This window comes from Hyla sarda, chromosome 2, assembly GCF_029499605.1.
Source record: "Hyla sarda isolate aHylSar1 chromosome 2, aHylSar1.hap1, whole genome shotgun sequence".
In the NCBI taxonomy this organism is placed as follows: domain Eukaryota; kingdom Metazoa; phylum Chordata; class Amphibia; order Anura; family Hylidae; genus Hyla; species Hyla sarda.
Genome location: NC_079190.1, coordinates 320195894 through 320211129, shown reverse-complemented (window position 1 = coordinate 320211129; position 15236 = coordinate 320195894).

Sequence of the window (15236 nt, the reverse complement as noted above, 5' to 3'; positions counted from 1 at the left end):
TAGACAGAGCGCCCCCTCCCTGCCTCCACACTGCACGGGGCTGGGGCCAGACAACGGTAGGGGGCGCTCTGACTATAGTGAAAGCAGAAGCCGCGCGGCTCCGGTATCAGAAGAATGAAGAGGAGGACGGGCAGTGTGTATCATAAAGATTTATAACATATAAAGGTCAGTGGGGCCGGACACTTGCGCTGGGGACCTGTCAATCACACAGCGGTCCCAGCGCTCACTATAGAAGGGGTCAGTATTAGTCTGGGGGGGAAATACACATAACAATTATATACAGTAGAAGCGGCTCCACTCGCTCCCCTGTATAGACCTGTCACAATTCATAATCCCCACCAGAAGACAGGAGCTCTGATTGGTGTATAGTGGTGAATAGCTTTCCACCAATCAGAGCTCCCCTCTCCCGGAGGCGGGGATTATGAATTGTGACATCTGCATACGGGAGCCGGCGGTAGCGCAGTAGAGCCGCATGTACCGCCGGCTTTTTAAGTTAATAAATGCAGATTGCAGCGGGTCTCTGGAGAATGACCTGCTGCGATCTGTCCTTCAGCCCCAGGACTACAACTCCCATAATGGACAGAGTCTGTCCATGATTGGAGTAGTAGTCCTAACAGTCACAATAGAGTCCCACAGACGGGGGATGTGCGTCTCTCAGTGCTGCAGTACTACAACTACTCCCATTATGGGACAGATTCTGTCCCATGATGGGAGTAGTTGTAGTACTGCAGTGCTGAGAGACGGCTCCTGCTTCCCCCACCTGCATCTTCCACCGTATGCCATTTTCTACGAGTCCTTGCAAGCACTCTTAGGTTTAGACTACTTTTCTTGCAAAAAAGCGCAATTGCGCAAAAAAAACATCTACTTTTTTTTTTGCGCAATTGATAAATACCAGTCCACTGGATTAGGTGGTGTACTGTAGACCAAACTGGTGACAACTTTAGAAAACTGTCCACCAAAAAAAACGCAGCTCTATGCAAAAAAAGCGCAATTGCGCAAAATTTGTAGACGTGAAAAATGGTCTAAATGCAATGATACATCTCCCCCTTAGCTCGCAAATTTGTCTCCGCCGGCGGTCAAATAGCTTGGACCGTACCACCGCGATAAGGTGGCCTCCCTTGGCACCCCACCCACCTCTATCAGGTGTGTATATAAGGTGTCTTGGATGTTCCAGACCCTGACATGCTTACTGAACTGTTCACACAGAGGCATATTCACAGTGTAGGGTCCGTCCCAAGGAGGCTACCTTATCGCGGTGGGACGGTCCAAGCTATTTGACCGCCGGCGGAGACAAATTTGCGAGCTAAGTGCCTCACTATTTCATAGTTTCACATTTGCATCTATTACACCATAGCTGAATAGCTCTTCATGTTTTAACTGCATATTCATGTTGCACCTATATCTTTGTGCTGTCAGTGTGCTGCTGCATTCTTCTGTTGCTGTATATCTAGCCTAGTAGCATGCACCTGTAGGCCAGGTCTATATAATAGTTTGGTATCAACTAAAGTGCTGGCTGACTTATTCTTTGTCTAGATAGATAGATAGATATGAGATAGATAGATAAACAGATAGATATGAGATAGATATAAGAGAGATATGAGATAGATAGATAGACAGATAGATATGAGATAGATATAAGAGAGATATGAGATAGATAGATAAACAGATAGATATGAGATGGATAGATACATAGGTGATAGATATGAGATAGATAGATAGATAGATATGAGAGAGATAGATAGACAGATAGATAGATAGATAGATAGATAGATAGATAAAGTAAATATATGCAGCACACCAATATCCGTGAATCAAACTAGCAGTGTTTTCTTCCATGATGCAGTAGACAATGTTTCGGTGATCTCTCATCACCATTTTCAAGTCTTGAAAATGGTGATGATGAGAGATCACCGAAACGTTGGTGAAAAATGAAAGGAGCGATCTGATTGGTTGCTATGGGCAACTGGGCAATTTTTCCTCTGCACAGGTTTTAATAAATCTCCCCCTAAGTGCTTGCACCATCTACAAGTCTGAAGTATTGTCTGGAGGTGCTGCTTTTATTTGGACTAGATAGATAGATAGATAGATAGATAGTAGATTGATATGATATAGATAGATAGATAGATATGAGATAGATATGAGATAGATATGAGATAGATAAATAAATAGATAGTTATGAGATAGATAGATATAGATAGATAGAATATAGATAGATATGAGATAGATAGATAGATAGATAAATAGATAGATATGAGATAGATAGATAGATAGAATATAGATAGATATGAGATAGATAGATAGATATAGATAGATAGAATATAAAAAGATATGAGAGAGATAGATATATATGAGATAGATATGAGAGAGATATGATAGATAGATAGATAGATAGATATGAGAGAGAGATGGTAGATACATAGATATGAGATAGATAGATAGATATGAGATAGATAGATATGAGATGGAGAGATCGATATGAGATAGATAGATAGATAGATATGAGATAGATAGATAGATATGAGATAGATCGATATGAGATAGATAGATAGATATGAGATAGATAGATAGGAGATAGATAGATAGATAGGAGATAGATAGATAGATAGATAGGAGATAGATAGATAGATAGATAGATAGGAGATAGATAGATAGATAGATAGGAGATAGATAGATAGATATATAGGAGATAGATAGATAGATAGATATGAGATGATAGATAGATAGATAGATAGATATGAGATAGATAGGTAGATAGATATGAGATAGATAGATAGATAGATATGAGATAGATAGATAGATATGAGATAGATAGATATGAGATAGATATGAGATAGATAGATAGATAGATATGAGATAAATATGAGATAGATATGAGATAGATAGATATGAGACAGATAGATATGAGATAGATATATAGATAGATATGAGATAGATAGATAGATAGATAGATAGATATGAGATGATAGATAGATAGATAGATAGGAAATAGATAGATATGAGATAGGTAGATAGATAGATATGAGATAGATAGATAGATAGATATGAGATGATAGATAGATAGATAGGAGATAGATAGATAGATATGAGATAGATAGATAGATAGATAGATATGAGATAGATAGATATGAGATAGATAGATAGATATGAGATAGATAGATAGATAGATAGATAGATATGAGATAGATATGAGATAGATATGAGATAGATAGATAGATATGAGATAGATAGATAGATATGAGATAGATAGATGGAGATGAGATAGATATGAGATAGATAGATAGATAGATAGATAGATATGAGATAGATAGACAGATATGACATGATAGATAGATAGATAGATAGATAGGAGATAGATAGATAGATATGAGATAGATAGATAGGAGATGATAGATAGATAGATAGGAGATAGATAGGAGATAGATAGATATGAGATAGAGATCGATATGAGAGAGATGGATAGATACATATGAGATAGATACATAGTTTTGCAACAGCTGGAGGCACCCTGGTTGAGAAACAATAAGATGGAGGTAAATAGGCACATCTCATTGTCTCTTAAAGGAAAAGTCTCATGCTCAAAATCTTTCCCCTTAAGCTTTACATCGCGAGGTGGGGGGGGTCCGACTGCTGGGGCCCCCTGCGATCTCCTGTTTGGAGCCCCCGTGCACTAGCACAGGAGCGCATCACGACCTTCGCCTGAAGCGGAGGCCGCCACGCCCCCTCCATATAGTTCTATGGGAGAGCCGCGCACTTGTGCTAGTGCATGGGGGCTCCAAACAAGTGATCGCAGGGGGCACCAGTGGTTGGACCTCCCGCAATCTAAAACTTCGGATAGGGGAAATGTTTTTGAGCATGAAACTTATCCTTTAATCAGGGTGCCTCTAGCTATGGCAAAACTACAACTCCCACCATGTCTACATTGCCAAAGGCATGCTGGGAGGTGTAGTTTTGCAACAGCTGGAGGCACCCTGGTTGAGAAACAATGAGATGGAGGTTTTTAGGCACTCTCTCATTGATTCTTAACCAGGGTGCCTCCAGCTGTGGCAAAACTATAACTCCCAGTATGCCCACATTGTGTAGTATGGGCTAGCCAGTTCAGAGGACACTGAGCTGTACCCACTGCCCTGGGTGCTATATATATATATAGCAGGTACCTCACACAGCTTAGCAGTATATCACTCTATACCAATGTCTATGCTGTGCCCTCCGGCAGCATCATACTGCATATACTACTTTGTATATAGTATAGGCCAGACAGGTCATAGGGCACAGCACAGACTGACATTACATCATGCATGCTGCCAGGCCCGGCCACAGTCACTGGGACTTCAGGACGGGCTGACCTCCTACTGACCTGCTGCTTTTTACAAAGATGCCGGCACCGTTACAGGGGGATCCTGGAGCTCCTCTTACAGGTGGGGAGGCAGAGCCACAGAGGGTGTGAGGCAGGGGCGGACACAGACAGCAGAGGGCCCTTGTGCAAAGAATGTGCCTGGGCCCCCCCCCCAAAAAAAAAAACATCAACTGTTCAGGACCCCCCCCTCCATGTGTCACTTACTCAGGTGGACTCCCATATGTCACTTGCTCGGGAGGACCCCCCCCCTGTATAAGTTTCTAATTATTTATTAAGGCCTCCCATATGCCGCAGCTCATTCAAGCCCCCCCACATTAGGTAGCATAGATTCCCAACATTAGGTAGCATAGATTCCCCACATTAGGTAGCATAGTTTCCTCACATTAAGTAGCATAGTTTCCCCACATTAGGTAGCATATATTCCCTACATTAGGTAGCAGTTTCCCCACATTAGGTAGCATATATTCCCTACATTAGGTAGCAGTTTCCCCACATTAGGTAGCATAGTTTCCCCACATTAGGTAACATAGTTTCCCCAAATTAGGTAGCATAGTTTCCCCACATTAAATAGCACAGATTCCCCACATTAGGTAACATAGTTTCCCCACATTAGGTAGCATAGTTTCATCACATCAGGTAGCACAGATTCCCCACATTAGGTAACATAGTTTCCCCACATTAGGTAGCATAGTTTGCCCACATTAGGTAGCACAGATTCCCCACATTAGGTAACATAGTTTCCCCACATTAGGTAGCATAGTTTCCCTACATTAGGTAGCATAGTTTCCCCACATTAGGTAGCACAGATTCCCCACATTAGGTAACATTGTTTCTCCACATTAGGTAGCATAGTTTCCACACATTAGGTAGCACAGATTCCCCACATTAGGCAACATAGTTTCCCCACATTAGGTAGCATAGTTTCCCCACATTAGGTAGCATAGTTTCCCCACATTAGGTAGCACAGATTCCCCGCATTAGGTAATATAGTTTATCCACATTAAGTAGCATAGATTCCTCACACAGGGATGTGGAAATTCTATCGCCCGACGCCCAGGACAAGTAGTTTTGGGCGCCGGGCAGGTGAATTGTTTATAGATTTAGGCCTGTATCGGGCTAGCAGGGACAGACCAACTTCCCCAATATTTTTCTTTACTGCCGGTGTGAGGCGCAGGAGCGGATGCAAGTATGGAGGGGGCAGCGGGGGCCCCCAGCTGACCGCAGAGTCCGAGGTCGCACGTTCGCATTACATAATTGAGCCACGCCCCCTTATCTAATCCTCCCGGAGGATGGAGGACGCAGCTACACATAACAAAAGAAGACAGGGGGAGAGAAAGGATGTCCACAGCTCGGCACACAGCTCCTCCCCCGCACACAGCTCTATCCCTCCCCCCGCTCTTTCTTCACAGGACCTAATCCACCACGGGGAGGTTGCATGTTTGTACGGGGAAAACAGAGCGGGTGAGGGGAGAGAGGAGAGGACGTCCGGTGTGAGGGGAGATTTTCAAACCCATGTAACCTCACACCGGCCGGGACTACAGCTCTGATGTCCACTCATGGTGGCTCAGGTGAGGAGGCAGAGAATGCAGGTGGCGGGGACAGGAAGGGTGGTTGTATATGTATGGTGTGAGTGTATGTGTGTATAATGTCTGTGTGTGATGTGTATGTAATGTATAATGTGTGTATGATGTCTATGTGTGATGTGTATGTAATGTATAATGTGTGTATAATGTGTGATGTGTATGTAATGTATGATGTGTGTATGATGTCTGTCTGTGTGTGATGTGTATGTAATGTATAATGTGTGTATGATGTCGATGTGTATGTAATGTATAATGTGTGTATGATGTCTGTGTGATGTGTATGTAATGTATAATGTGTGTATGATGTCTGTGTGTGATGTGTATGTAATGTATAATGTCTGAGTTATGTGTATGTAATGTATAATGTGTGTATGATGTCTATGTGTGATGTGTATGTAATGTATAATGTGTGTATTATGTCTATGTGTGATGTGTATGTAATGTATAATGTGTGTATGATGTCTATGTGTGATGTGTATGTAATGTATAATGTGTGTATAATGTCTGTGTGTGATGTGTATGTAATGTATGATGTGTGTATGATGTCTGTCTGTGTGTGATGTGTATGTAATGTATAATGTGTGTATAATGTCTGTGTGTGATGTGTATGTAAGGTATGATGTGTGTATAATGTCTGTCTGTGTGTGATGTGTATGTAATGTATGATGTGTGTATAATGTCTGTGTGTGATTTGTATGTAATGTATAATGTGTGTATGATGTCTATTTGTGATGTGTATGTAATGTATAATGTGTGATGTGTATGTAATGTATAATGTGTGATGTGTATGTAATGTATAATGTGTGTATGATGTCTATGTGTGATGTGTATGTAATGTATAATGTGTGTATGATGTCTATGTGTGATGTGTATGCAATGTATAATGTGTGTATAATGTCTGTGTGTGATGTGTATGTAATGCATGATGTGTGTATGTCTGTCTGTGTGTGATGTGTATGTAATGTATAATGTGTGTATGATGTCTATGTGTGATGTGTATGTAATGTATAATGTGTGTATGATGTCTATGTGTGATGTGTATGTAATGTATAATGTGTGTATGATGTCTATGTGTGATGTGTATGTAATGTATAATGTGTGTATGATGCCTATGTATGATGTGTATGTAATGTATAATGTGTGTATGATGTCGATGTGTATGTAATGTATAATGTGTGTATAATGTCTGTGTGTGATGTGTATGTAATGTATAATGTGTGTATAATGTCTGTGTGTGATGTGTATGTAATGTATAATGTGTGTATGATGTCTATGTGTGATGTGTATGTAATGTATAATGTGTGATGTGTATGTAATGTATAATGTGTGATGTGTATGTAATGTATGATGTGTGTATAATGTCTGTGTGTGATGTGTATGTAATGTATGATGTGTGTATAATGTCTGTGTGTGATATGTATGTAATGTATGATGTGTGTATAATGTCTGTGTGTGATGTGTATGTAATGTATGATGTGTGTATAATGTCTGTGTGTGATGTGTATGTAATGTATGATGTGTGTATAATGTCTGTGTGTGATGTGTATGTAATGTATGATGTGTGTATAATGTCTGTGTGTGATGTGTATGTAATGTATGATGTGTCTATAAGGTCTGTGTGTGATGTGTATGTAATGTATGATGTGTGTATGATGTCTGTCTATGTGTGATGTGTGTATGTAATGTATACTGTGTGTATGATGTCTGTCCATGTGTGATGTGTGTATGTAATGTATACTGTGTGTATGATGTCTGTCTATGTGTGATGTGTATGTAATGTATACTGTGTGTATGATGTCTGTCTATGTGTGATGTGTATGTAATGTATAATGTGTGTATGATGTCTGTCTATGTGTGATGTGTATGTAATGTATGATGTGTGTATGATGTATGTCTATGTGTGATGTGTGTATGTAATGTATACTGTGTGTATGATGTATGTCTATGTGTGATGTGTGTATGTAATGTATACTGTGTGTATGATGTCTGTCTATGTGTGATGTGTATGTAATGTATACTGTGTGTATGATGTCTGTCTATGTGTGATGTGTATGTAATGTATACTGTGTGTATGATGTCTGTCTATGTGTGATGTGTGTATGTAATGTATACTGTGTGTATAATGTCTGTCTATGTGTGATGTGTGTATGTAATGTATACTGTGTTTATGATGTCTGTCTATGTGTGATGTGTGTCTGTAATGGATAATGTGTGCATGATGTGTGTATGTATGTGATGTATGTATGTAATGGATAATGTGTGTATGATGTGTGTATGTATGTGATGTATGATGTGTGTATGATGTCTGTCGATGTGTGTATGTATGTGATGTATGATGTGGGGTGGGCAGCGGTGTATGTATGATGTGTGTGTGTATATGTACAGTGTGAGTGTATGTGTGATGTGTGTATGATGTCTGTGTGATGTGTGTATGTAATATATGATGTGGGGGCAGTGGTGGGTGTATGTATGATGTGTGTGTGTGTATATGTATAGTGTGAGTGTGTGATGTGTGTATGTAATATATGATGTGGGGGCAGTGGTGGGTGTATGTATGATGTGTGTGTGTGTGTGTATATGTATAGTGTGTGATGTGTGTATGTAATATATGATGTGGGGGCAGTGGTGGGTGTATGTATGATGTGTGGGTGTGTATATGTATAGTGTGTGATGTGTGTATGTAATATATGATGTGGGGGCAGTGGTGGGTGTATGTATGATGTGTGTGTGTGTGTGTATATGTATAGCATAAGTGTGTGATGTGTGTATGTAATATATGATGTTGGGGGCAGTGGCGGGTGTATGTATGATGTGTGCATATGTATGGTGTATATGTATGGTGCGAGTGTATATGTGTATGATGTATCTGTGATGTGTGTATGTAATTTATGATGTGGGGGGGGGCAGTGGCGGGTGTATGTATGATGTGTGCATATGTATGGTGTATATGTATGGTGCGAGTGTATATGTGTATGATGTATCTGTGATGTGTGTATGTAATTTATGATGTGGGGGGGGGGCAGTGGCGGGCGTATGTATGATATGTGCATATGTATGGTGTATATGTATGGTGCGAGTGTATATGTGTATTATGTATCTGTGATGTGTGTATGTAATTCATGATGTGGGGGGGCAGTGGCGGGTGTATGTATGATGTGTGCATATGTATGGTGTATATGTATGGTGCGAGTGTATATGTGTATGATGTATCTGTGATGTGTGTATGTAATTTATGATGTGGGGGGGGCAGTGGCGGGTGTATGTATGATGTGTGCATATGTATGGTGTATATGTATGGTGCGAGTGTATATGTGTATGATGTATCTGTGATGTGTGTATGTAATTTATGATGTGGGGGGGGCAGTGGCGGGTGTATGTATGATGTGTGCATATGTATGGTGTATATGTATGGTGCGAGTGTATATGTGTATGATGTATCTGTGATGTGTGTATGTAATTTATGATGTGGGGGGGGCAGTGGCGGGTGTATGTATGATGTGTGCATATGTATGGTGTATATGTATGGTGCGAGTGTATATGTGTATGATGTATCTGTGATGTGTGTATGTAATTTATGATGTGGGGGGGGCAGTGGCGGGTGTATGTATGATGTGTGCATATGTATGGTGTATATGTATGGTGCGAGTGTATATGTGTATGATGTATCTGTGATGTGTGTATGTAATTTATGATGTGGGGGGGGGGCAGTGGCGGGTGTATGTATGATGTGTGCATATGTATGGTGTATATGTATGGTGCGAGTGTATATGTGTATGATGTATCTGTGATGTGTGTATGTAATTTATGATGTGGGGGGGGGGGGCAGTGGCGGGTGTATGTATGATGTGTGCATATGTATGGTGTATATGTATGGTGCAAGTGTATATGTGTATGATGTATCTGTGATGTGTGTATGTAATTTATGATGTGGGGGGGCAGTGGCGGGTGTATGTATGATGTGTGCATATGTATGGTGTATATGTATGGTGCGAGTGTATATGTGTATGATGTATCTGTGATGTGTGTATGTAATTTATGATGTGGGGGGGGCAGTGGCGGGTGTATGTATGATGTGTGCATATGTATGGTGTATATGTATGGTGCGAGTGTATATGTGTATGATGTATCTGTGATGTGTGTATGTAATTTATGATGTGGGGGGGGGGGGGGGGCACTGCCGCCACCGCCAGTTGTGCCATCTAGCTTTTTATTTTTAGTGTCTTCTGGCAACCCGCACTGAATTGCACCCCCAGAATCCCGCCCCCTTAATACTCACCCGCCGACCAAGAGCCCCACGGATGCACGCAAACACACCCGAACCAAAACTACAACTCCCAGCATGTTGCACCATAACCTAAACTGTAGAACTATAAAGTGCAACATGCTGGGAGTTGTAGTGTTGGTTCGGGTCAGCTGCAGAGCCATAGGCTGCATCAGGGCATGCTGGGTGTTGTAGTTACTAACTGCAATTCCCAGTATTCCCTGACACAGCCTACGGCTCTGCAGCTGACATGAACCAAAACTACAACTCCCAGCATGTTCCACAATAACCTTAACTGTACTACTATACAGTGCAACATGCTGCAACACCCAAACAACCATAGGCTGCATCAGGGCATGCTGGGAGTTGTAGTTATCTAGTAACTAAATGCAACTTCCAGCATTTTCTGACACAAAATGCACCACACAAACTGGAGAAGCAGAACCCCCCCCCAGTAACACATAAGTCCCTATGAAGACTGAAAAATAGTGATTAAAATTTTTGAAAAAGTGCGTATATATGTGAATAAGCCCCTTTCCTAATAAAAGTTTCCAATTTTCTTTAAATAAAAATAATGTACAAAAATAAACATAAGTCGGGTCTCTGCATGTGGAAATATCCAGACTATTAAAATATGATGTTAATTAAACCGTACGGTGAACGGTGTAAATGTAAAAGAATAGTCCAGAATTGTTAATTTTTGGTCACTTCATTGAGAAATTTTTTATGGTGATCAAAAAGTTACATCTAGACTTTTCTGTGGTTGCCTCGGGTGTAAGAGGAGCTACAGCTCTCCCACCTCTAATACCCTGGCATGCTGCGATCACCTATTAAACCATTAGATCATCGCTGTCAGCAGTGTCTAAAGGAATTTTATATCCATCCCTGGTGGTCTAGTGGGGGGAATCAGACTATTTTGGTCGTAATTATTTTGTCTACCAGGACAAGTGGATCGTGTTCCGCTTTAGTCCCTTGGACAAGTAGTTTTTTTTTTTAAATTTCCACACCCCTGCTCACATTAGGTAGCCATAGCCCCCCCCCCCCCCCCAAACACACAGACAGACACAGACACACACACAGACAAACTTACCTGCCCTGCACAGCGCTTCTCCTCTCCAGCGGCGGCCTGACGAGTGACGTCACTGACGTCCTCCTGAGTGGGTCTGCAGAAGTACGTCACTTGTGCGACGTCCCTCGTCAGACCCCGGTCGGCCGGAGGCAGACTCACTGTCTAAAGTGCCCGCTGCGCTATTATACCCCGCAGCTGCTTTAGAACAGTGAGCAGCGGCGGCGCCAACCCTACCATGAACCTACTAGGCACAAAAAAAAAGGGGGCAGCAAAATGCCACCCCTGAAAAGTGCCACCTGGGACTTATGGTCCCACCGGGTCCCATGGTAGGGCCGACCAGAGGCGGCTCTAGACTTTGTGAGGCCTTAGGCGAAACTTGAACATGGGGCCCTGCTTTGTTTTCTGCTGAAATTACATGGTGGTCCGGCTGTGAGATGGTTATACTGTGACATCACTGTGTATTATCCCTGTACTGTGACATCACTGTGTATTATCTCTGTACTGTGCCATCACTCTGTGTATTATCCCTGTAATGTGACATCACTGTGTATTATCTCTGCACTGTGCCATCACTGTGTATTATCCCTGTACTGTGACGTCACTGTGTATTATCTCTGTACTGTGCCATCACTCTGTGTATTATCCCTGTAATGTGACATCACTGTGTGTATTATCTCTGTACTGTGACATCACTGTGTGTATTATCCCTGTACTGTGACATCACTGTGTGTATTATCTCTGAACTGTGACATCACTGTGTGTATTATCTCTGAACTGTGACATCACTGTGTGTATTATCTCTGTACTGTGACATCACTGTGTGTATTATATCTGTACTGTGACATCACTGTGTATTGTCCCTGTACTGTGACATCACTGTGTGTATTATCCCTGTACTGTGACATCACTTTGTATTATCCCTGTACTGTGACATCACTGTGTATTATCTGTGTACTGTGACATCACTGTGTATTATCCCTGTACTGTGACGTCACTGTGTATTATCTCTGTACTGTGCCATCACTCTGTGTATTATCCCTGTAATATGACATCACTGTGTGTATTATCTCTGTACTGTGACATCACTGTGTATTATCTCTGTACTGTGACATCACTGTGTGTATTATCCCTGTACTGTGACATCACTGTGTGTATTATCTCTGAACTGTGACATCACTGTGTGTATTATCTCTGTACTGTGACATCACTGTGTGTATTATATCTGTACTGTGACATCACTGTGTATTGTCCCTGTACTGTGACATCACTGTGTGTATTATCCCTGTACTGTGACATCACTTTGTATTATCCCTGTACTGTGACATCACTGTGTATTATCTCTGTACTGTGACATCACTGTGTATTGTGCCTGTACTGTGACATCACTCTGTATATTATCCCTGTACTGTGACATCACTTTGTATTATCCCTGTACTGTGACATCACTCTGTATATTATCCCTGTACTGTGACATCACTGTTTATTATTCCTGTACTGTGACATCACTGTGTGTATTATCTCTGTACTGTGACATCACTGTGTATTATCCCTGTACTGTGACATCACTGTGTATTATCCCTGTACTGTGACATCACTGTGTATTATCCCTGTACTGTGACATCACTGTGTATTATCCCTGTGCTGTGACATCACTGTGCATTATCCCTGTACTGTGACATCACTGTGTGTATTATTCCTGTACTGTGACATCACTGTGTATATTATCTCTGAACTATAACATCACTGTGTGTTATCTCTATACTGCAACATCACTGTTGATACTTACACTGCACTGTGACATCACTGTATATATTAAGCCTGTATACCCTAATATCACTGTACATATTTACCTTGCACTGCGAGTGACAATACAGGGTAAATATGCACAGTTCAGAGTTAATATAAACAGTAATGTCTCTGTACAGGGACAGTAAACAGTTTTGCCACTACAGGGTTAATAAACGCAGTGTTGTCACAGTAGAGGGTAACTATACAGTGATGTCATTGTACCGGGAAAATATACACAGTGAAGTCAGCATTCAAGAATAATAAACTGTGATGTCACTACAGGGTTGTTATACACAGTGACATCAAATTACAGGATGAAGCACAGTGATGTCACAGTTTATGAAGCACAGTGATCAAAAACTACAAATTGACCCAATAAGGGGCTAAGAGGCCAAAACAATATAATTATCCAAACCCCAAGGCCGCAGCCTGGGGTGCAAAACACCTCAAATTACTCCCCCACTAAAACATAACTTTTAATTGTGTATATATTAAAAGATAACAAATCCAGAAGGTGATGATTAAAAATACAGTGTCACATGGGAGAATAATATAGTTATTGGAGCAACATTACTCCAGTGTTCGGGGCTCTGCAGAAGCCCAACATCCCAATTGTGACACTTATTAAAAACACAAAATTGCCGCCTCTACATGTTTCGCCGTCACCACGGCGTTCTCAAGAGGCAATATGTGCCAACAACACTCCAAAATGGCGGCAGGGGGTATTTATAGACCATCTCCCTATCATCATCAGTCAGCGACATCCATATCCAGCCTATCCCAGATATCCTAGTATTACTCCAATCATGATTCAATATATGAATCACTTCCCAGGTACTCCCGCTGTTGGGGACCAATTTTGTGTTTTTAATAAGAAGCACAGTGATGTCACAGAGACTACAGAATGTACAACTGTACGTATGATAAAGATGGCGGGATGCTATTGAAACGTCACACATACATGGGGGAATAAAACACTTTGTTTTTGCACCTTATCTGGGAGTGCCGCTGGATCTTTAGTTTTGTAGATAGATAGATGATATATAGATAGATGGATAGATGATAGATATGAGATAGATAATAGATATGAGATAGATAGATGATAGATATGAGATAGATAATAGATATGAGATAGATAATAGATATGAGATAGATAATAGATATGAGATAGATAGATAGATGGATAGATAGATGATAGATACTATTTCTTTCTAGCTATCTATCTAAAACAAATAAAAACGGCACAACCAAAATCCAGAAATTAGAGGGAAGTCGGGGTGCCCGCATACTTGGAACCTGGGTCCACTGGTTCCTCAATCCAGACAAAGAACAATATGATGCAACACGCCACAAGTTTTCAGAAAATGGTGGTTTATTCCATCATGTGCATAGTCCATAGTCCATGCACATGATGGAATAAACCACCATTTTCTGCAAACTTGTGGCGTGCTGCATCATATTGTTCTTTATCTATCTATATTTCTATATTCTATCTATATCATATCAATCTATATCTATCATATCCATCTATCTCCTATGTATCTATCTATCTCATATCTATCTATATCATATATATCTATCATCTATCTATCTATCATCTATTTATCTATCTATCTCATATCTATCTATATATCCATCTATTTATGTATCTATCTATCTATATATCATCTATCTATCTATCTCTCATATCTATCTTTCATCTATCTCTCATCTATCTGAGATATATATGAGATAGATAGATAGATAAATAGAAAGATAGATAGATAGATATGATATAGATAGATAGATATGAGATAGATAGATAGATACATAAATAGATAGATGGATATATATATATATATATATTCATATATATATATATATATATATACACGAGATAGATATGATATAGATAGATATGAGATAGATAGATAGGAGATAGATGGATAGATAGATAGATAGATAGATAGATGATTGATAGATCAGTGTTTCCCAACTAGGAGGGCCTCCAGCTGTTGCAAAACCACAACTCCCAGTATGCTCATAAAGCCAAAGGAATGCTGGGAGTTGTAGTTTTGCAACAGCTGGAGGCCCCCTGGTTGGGAAACTGATCTATCTATCTTTCTCCTATCTATCTATATCATATAAATGTATCTATATCATATCCATCTATCTATATCATATCCATCTATCTCCTATCTA